A 7,817-nucleotide genomic window follows, 5' to 3' on the forward strand; every position below is an offset into this window, starting at 1 on the left:
TGGCCACGCCGTTAGCTCGTGCATGTCATAGTGTGTGGGCAGGTGAAATGTAACATCTTGCGCAGGTTTCAGTCACTGGGACATTTTTTTCCCTCTAATTTGGAATTGAATGAATATGAATAAGTAAGAAATCAGTTCTTTAACGTAATCCATTAAAGTATGTAACTGTATTCTGAATGCCATCACTTCATATTCTAACTCTAACTATCTGAATACAGTTACTCATATTTAGGATTCTAAATATGTTGTTGTGTGGGCCGCTGAAGAGGAGGTACTGCTGGCCCACCACCACCAGTCGGTGCCCTGCTTGGAGTGCGGGCTTCAAGCATGAGAGGGCGCCGGAGCCATTGGAAGTGACAGCTGTCACTTGTCAACCACACCAGCTGTCTCTCATCAACCACCTCATAAGAAGCGGATTACAACTCCACCTCCTCGCCGAGAAATCATCTACCACTAGAGGTAACCTTCTCTGCTGAATTATCGATTGTCTAACATTGTTCTGTGTGCAGCCGCATTCCTGTGGAGATCCAGAAGAGGAACAAACAGGAGCTGCACGAGAGAAAACGTATCTGGAGGTGGAGGCTTTCCCTCCCGGAGGAATTGAGTGTAAAGGTTGCTGGGTGTGAGGACTCACACTCACCGCCTTCTGTTTCTTGTCTGCCAGCAGTACCAGGGCCGACAACGGAGGACAGAGACCACCTGGGGACTCAGGACTTTGCGGCTCCGGTGTTCTTCAGGCCGTTGGTGGTGGAAGCGGTGTGGGCTCCGGCTCTTCGATCATCAGAGGTCTCCTATCTTCGAGCCTGCCCACAGTCCTCTTGTGTACAATTGGCACCCATTATTTCTGTTTGTATTCCGTTGTGTGCTTTCACAACATTAAATTGTTACTCCTTTTCTTATCCATTGTCCGTTCATTTGCGCCCCCTGTTGTGGGTCCGTGTTACGACACTTCCCCAACATATGTAATTCTGTTACTCCCCAACACTGCCAGTCAGTGAGCTCAATGGTCAGCGTCACACTCTTCTGAGCTCCCGGGTCTTTGTGGTCAAATCTGGTTTACCATCTCCCACACACAGACAATGGTTGAAGGTGACATAATTTGCATACAAAATAGTTCTGCTCAACCTGCCAACAATATAATATAATTAATATATAATATAATATACAATATAATTCATAGAAAAACCATAGAAATTGCAGAGCCATAACCAGTTCATCTAAATAGAGAGACACAGAAGCTTTCTAGATGAGCACTTTTTGACAAAAACAAGAACATAAGCAAGAAACCATTTGTTCTGTCTTGTAAAATAATGACAAATTAATTATTTAATTTATTATAAAAACTCCTAATATTCTAACATATGATTTTTTGGGCCCCTCTCAGTCATGGGCCCATACAGTCATTGTAACCCCCCACCTCCTCACACGGTGCCCCGTTGATGTGTTAACACAATACATACAGTGGCAAAATTTCACAGGTATCTTGAGTTTCTGAGAAAAAAACCTGTCCTCAAAGAGATTGTTTTGCTGGTTATAGATCCAGACTTCATTGTGTTGTCATAATGTTTAAACCAAAGCACCATAAAATCACCTCTGATTTGTTGGCCTGATCTTGTTGAGCTTCCCTGGACCCCCAGCAGGGTATTTTCTTTTCTTTTTTCTTTTTACATCTTGGAGTTCACCTGTCTCTGTCTCCATCGTGATGTGGCCATTTGAAAAGGTCTCGCTCGGCAGAAGAAGTCCAAGCCTCTTTATCTGTCACCATGTTACTGAAGTGGAAACAGGTGTCTCATCTGATGTTCCTCAGGACTTCACAGATTTTATTTATTTAATAATTTATTTCAATTCCACACACAGTTGTCTCAAATTGAGTTTTTTCTCCCACCGGTGCTTTGGGCTGACTGGCTGACAGCTTTTGAGACGTCCAGGGAGAAGCTTGATGGACGGCAGACAAGGCTTCACAGACAGAATGATTCCACCGTGAAGGTCATCACATCTCTCAGATAGTGCACATGTAGGTCATCACTATCAGCATGTCAATTGAGCATCTGTAGGAAAATAATGGCACTGTCTGTTGCTGGAGATTTCAAGTGAAAATCTGAATAAAATATTGGGGAGAACGGGAACAATTATTGCAACAATAATTCAGGTTTGGATGTTTTTTGCATTAGAGCTCTCAAATTTTATTTGTTTATTTTTTGTTTGTTTTTATTTCAAAAAATCTAGTACTACTGACTACATCTGCTAGTAGTCTGCCACTGTAGCATTTCTGCTAAAACTTAGAACCCCCGAGTAGAGAAGCACATTAAAAAGTTCAAACCGTTTTTATTGGTAGATGGTGAAACTTGCAGTGAAAACACACAAAAATAGTCCGTGCCAAACCAGGCTGACAGAGTAGTCTTGCAGGAAGATAGTCTGAGAGGCAACGGTAGCAGAGATATGAGAAACCAGGTAAACAGGCAGAGGGTTTTCAAACACACCAGGTATACAGCACAGTAATTGGCAAACAAGACTTGAGTAACACAAGGAGGCAACATGGGTAGGCAGCGTGGACATCTTTTTAATCCAGCATCTGTTTTTTACATCAGTCTCCTGTCAATCTTTGAGTCTTCTAAGTTTGCTTCCCACAACTTTAACAATTACCTTACAGTTATGTTGTTCGTGACTCAGTCGAAGGAGGAACTGAGCACAGTAATTGGCAAGCAAAGCTCAAGTAACATAAGGAGGCAGCATGGGTAGGCAACAGGCGGTCAAGGACCAACAGAATGTGAGACAGCAGGGATGGAAGTAAGACAATCTGGCACTGGATTGAGGGGCTGTGAAGGGTTATGTTGTGTGTGACTCAGTCAAAGGGGAAACTGAGCATGCACATGAAACCAAAAGCCTGTGGACAGGAAGTAAAGCCAGTGGAAGCACATAAGTAACAGATACATTTTCAAACATCATTGCAACAGAAGAAAGATATAATTAGGAAAACAATAACCAAAACAGCAGAACTAAGACACCAGAGCCAATCTTCCATTGGACTCACTAGGATAAAGATGATTTATTACATAGGCCAAAGTCCTCGTCATGGCAGTGAGATGAGGAGAGACTTTGTAAGGCGAGCCTGAGTGAATTTTGGTGGTTAGCAGGTATTGTTGATGGAGCATCGTACAGGCCATGAGTCCAAATAAACTTTGATTGTGAGCCGATAGTGTCAATAGACAGTCAATGTACGTACAGGCTGCTGGGAAGTGGTTTGAAGAAAATGTGTGGAAATTTCTTTGTCCAGCTGTCTCCAGCTGTCATTCAGGAATGCCAGGTGGAAACTGAAAAACAGTGAGAGGTGAGTGGCACGCTGAAGCGTTTAAAGGACGTGCCTGCATCCTGTTAATTTGTGGTGATGATCAATGATAACACCTGTTTAGGAATATATTCGTGCTGAGGTCAGTTAGCTGACTGTGAGAGCCTCATTATTGTGAGTCCAGTGGTAGAACTTGCTCTGCACTGCATGGAATGAACATGGTGGAAGGGTTAGGATTTTGGAAAAAACTGACCAAATACCATAACCATATATTTTATATCACTGTATCATAAATGAATCTGTGTAAAACATGTGTGGGTGTTGCACATGCTGACTGCCTTTTCTAGTTTACATGTAAATCATCCTACTGTTCGTGCACAGTGATGAAACCTGCATCAAAAGAACCAGGATCAAGGTTATGGTTTCCCGCAGTGATCCCATGACTACCTTGTGGTGGAACAAATACAAATGCAGGATTAAAAATATGTTTTTGTCTCTGTAAATCCTTTCTCTCTGCAACATGTTCTTTTCCCACTTGCTTTACTGTGCAAGGCTGCACAATTACAAAATATCCAATTAACATCTGTTGCACACCCACTTGTACCTTTTCAAGTGTTGTTGCCATCAGACCTTTCTCTTTAATCTACCAGTTTGGGTTTTTTTTTTTTTTTTTTTTTTGGCCTTTAACTGTGTGAAAACAAAAATGGAATTTTTTTTTTTAAACAACAGTTTTATCACGAATGCTGACCTTTAATTACAAAACCTTTGTGCTAGGAGACTTTAGCTTTTACTTAAGTTGACATTTATAAATACCGAAATGTCCCTGGGAATTGCTTTTTCTTGAAGGCAGCATTGTTGAGCCAGATAGCATCAGTCCATTTGTCAAATACTGTAACTGTTGGCTCACGGGGGCTGGCAGGGTCTGTGCACACAGGACAATGTCGAGCTGGTCTGAAGGGTCCGTGCATGCAGACGATGGATCTGCTCGCAAAGAGCTTCGTCAGTCAGTCACAAAAGCGATGGAAAGCCAAGATAAAGATGGTACTCTACCCTGCTTTCCTGTTTGTGTGCCGGGGACAAGAAATCAATACCGCTGGTTTCAGACTATTTTACAGTCAGGGCGGCTCTCCGCTTAAATGTTTGTCTGTTTTATTCAATGACACTTCTGCAAACTATACCACAGGGAGAGGCATACAAACAAATAATCCAGACATGGGCCCATCTCAGCGTTGTTTGCACTTACAGATGAAAACTGGATAGTGTGGAAATTTTCTTTACACACTGTCAAAGCCGAATCTATCGCGGCAAAGATCCGAGCCATTATATTACACCCTCAGAGGAAATATTACTTCTCTGGCTGGCTTGTTTTATCCCTGATCTTTCTGTCCAGCCATCATCCCAGGGATACGGAGGCATCTGGAGGGACATGTGCCTTCTCCCGTCTCTCCCCTGATGAAAGAGGATTTCCCGTCTGATATGCAGTAAAGGTTATCTGGATCGCAGTCATGTTTCTGTATAACATGCACTGCCAAGCAAAAACAAGAAAACATTTCTTTCCCCCAAAACTCATTTCAGCTCTGCTTTTTATTATTACCACCATGAACATACTGCACTTATGTGGCCATAATTCTATTCTGAGTGAGCACAACAACACTGTGATTTCTTGAGATTGGAAATGGAAATAAAGTCTCTTGGTAATTCCACAAAACCTTTAGGGTGCTCTTTTACTTCCCTGGCAAGTATCAGGAAGAGCTGGAAATATGTTAATATTTGGAAGTTGTTTTGGTTTCAGTGGGTTTTCTTTTGTAAAACCATCGAGAGGATAAAGAGAAACTGGAATTAGCAAGGAATCCTTTAATGTTAAAGTTCCTCAGGTATGAATTCTTTCTTCGCTTTATAGTACGTATTTGACACAGTTAGCATTATAGTCTGTCAATTTCATGTTCAGTTAGTTTTAGGTTCAGTTAACTTGGCTGTTGGGTTTATTTAAAGTTGTACGGCCGTTCAAATTTCACAAAACTGACCAAGTTAGGGCCCCTTCCACACATCTAAAGCACGAAGGAGGAATTGCATGCCATTCATGAAAAATTGGAGCTGCCTCCAATGCCTCGTACAACTGTCTCTACAACTATTTGCGCACACCGGCAGCCAAAAGACAGAGTGTGCCCTGTGAGAGCCCATTTGATCCCTCTCGCAGCAGGTGTCGGCCAAATTCCAGGTGACACACATGAACATCCAACACCGCTCGATGGACACTTAGAAAATATGTGGCCATTTGCGCTGTTAGCAGGAAAACAGTGAGCAGACGAGCACTGTCTGCTCTGTCACTGTCGAGCTGGATATGAAATTTGTCTACACGAACAGGAACCCGTGTTTTGACAGACATGGCCTTACAACTGTCCACTGTCACGTGCATGTGTCTGCTTGCTGTCCTCACATGGACATACATAAAAACATGGCTTTGCGATGGGCTGCAGCGAGTGAGTGCATGCCGCGCACATTGACAGGTTGTCCCAGGTGAAAAGGACCGTCAGATCATGTGGACAGGACACCCATGTCCTGTTAGGGTGCATTGCAGGACTACAAGCCAACAGTTCGACAAATACACCTCTTTCAGTCACATATCACCAAAAATACGGCATAACAAATGCCGTTTTGTCAGTTATTACAGCGATTTTTTTCGCCATAATCAAAGATGACAAAAACTTCCTCTTCATCTACATCATCTAATTTCTCTTTTTAAAAAATACTTTTATCTCCTTGTTAATTTTAGGCATTTTATGCTCCTCTTATAAGACAGCGATGGTAGCGCAGTGGTAAAGTTTCTGCCTGTTAATCAGACAATTTTGTAAATTGTAGGTTCGAATCGCGTGAGCCAGATAGCATCAGTCCATTTGTCAAACACTGTAACTGTTGGCTCACGGGGGCTGGCAGGGTCTGTGCGCAGGGGACAATGTCGAGCTGGTCTGAAGGGTCCGTGCATAAAAAATAAAAAAATAAAAAAATAAAAAATTTAGTTTTTTATTTTTTGTTTCTCCACAGCGTCGCACAATGTGGTTCCACATGTTCCAGCTGATTTTTACTCATTTATTTTTCAATACATCAGCAGCACAATGTGGTTCCACACGTTCCAGCTGGTTTTTATTTATTTATTTTTCAATACATCAGCAGCGCAATGTGGATCCACACGCTCCAGCTGCTCGCACTGTGTTCCTGCTGCGATGGTTTTATGCACACGCACGAGCCTGCACAAAACCGTCACAACAGGAACACGCCTGCTGACTGTGTGTCCCTCTGGATGTCGGCTGGATGTTTTCGGGGTTCGCTTATTTGGGCTGTTTTGCCGTGATTCACCCTGATTCCTACTTATTCGTGCTGTGTGTGAAGGGGCCCTTAGTTTCTACCGAAATCCAAGCCTTATAATGTTGGGTTTTTTTTGGTAACATACTCTGGCACTAAACAGGTGAGTATTTGATAAGGTTAGGTAAAATCTAGAAAATACCCCTGGAACCCAGAAGCCTGTGTTCATAAGTTGTAAAGAAAACAAAAGAACATTTTATGTTCTAGCACTGAAAGACCACTGTGATAATGCAGAGCTGTTAACCAAACATCAGCCAGGCGAAGTCATGGAACTGAACTAACAACCTTCATGCTGTCTACCTTACACCATGAAGGTTGTTGGTTCAGTTCCACCACAGCCCACTTGTTCCCTCCTTATCCACCAAAACATTATCAAAACACAGGTGTTGGGTTCATTTTACAGTGGCGGCTGGTGGCAGGAGGCGCTGCAGTCACCCTTAAAGCATCCACATGAGGGTGGGGCCTGGTGTGGTGCTCTGGAGTCATTCCCTGTTGGATTTTGCAGTTTGTCACTGGAAGCCTGTGTTCCTTAATCTAATCAAAATCTCATCTTGTATGTTGTTGGATGTTTTGCAATTCTGTCTTCTGTTTGGAAATGTTTTCCTTCCATTTCTTGTGCAGAAGTGTTTGCCTCTGACAGTAGGCCTCATTTGACAATCCAGTGTTTAAAAGGAGGAAAAAAGGAGAAAATGGTGCCTGAGGCTGAGTGGAGCAGACAAATAACAGCTTTGCATCACTCACCTGGATTCAAAAAGGACAGAAATAGCACTAAGAGCAGCCACTCTCAATTTCTAACTGCTCCTTTGTTTCCCTGTCTCTAACATAGGGCTACCATCATGCCAGCACCCGCACCTCGTGGCTCATCTTGGAAAGGATTTTTCACCTTCACATTACACACACAGGCTTTTATTTTACCAAGGACACTCTGACAAAATTCAGCTATAATTCAAACTACTAAGTTGCTCATTACAGTTCATACCTCCGCCAAGGCTCAAAATACTTTTTTCTTAAAAAAAAAAAAAAAAGTCTTTGAACATTTCTTGGCTCTCTTCCTTTATGTGGATCCCCTTAAACAGAAATGGAATATATTCCAGAGCAGCTATTTAACTTTTTTCAACCCCAAATCAGAAAAACTTGGGGCGACAATGCAGTGATCTTCTTTTTGGCCCCA

Source organism: Thalassophryne amazonica, chromosome 14 (genome assembly GCF_902500255.1).
Source record: "Thalassophryne amazonica chromosome 14, fThaAma1.1, whole genome shotgun sequence".
NCBI lineage: Eukaryota > Metazoa > Chordata > Actinopteri > Batrachoidiformes > Batrachoididae > Thalassophryne > Thalassophryne amazonica.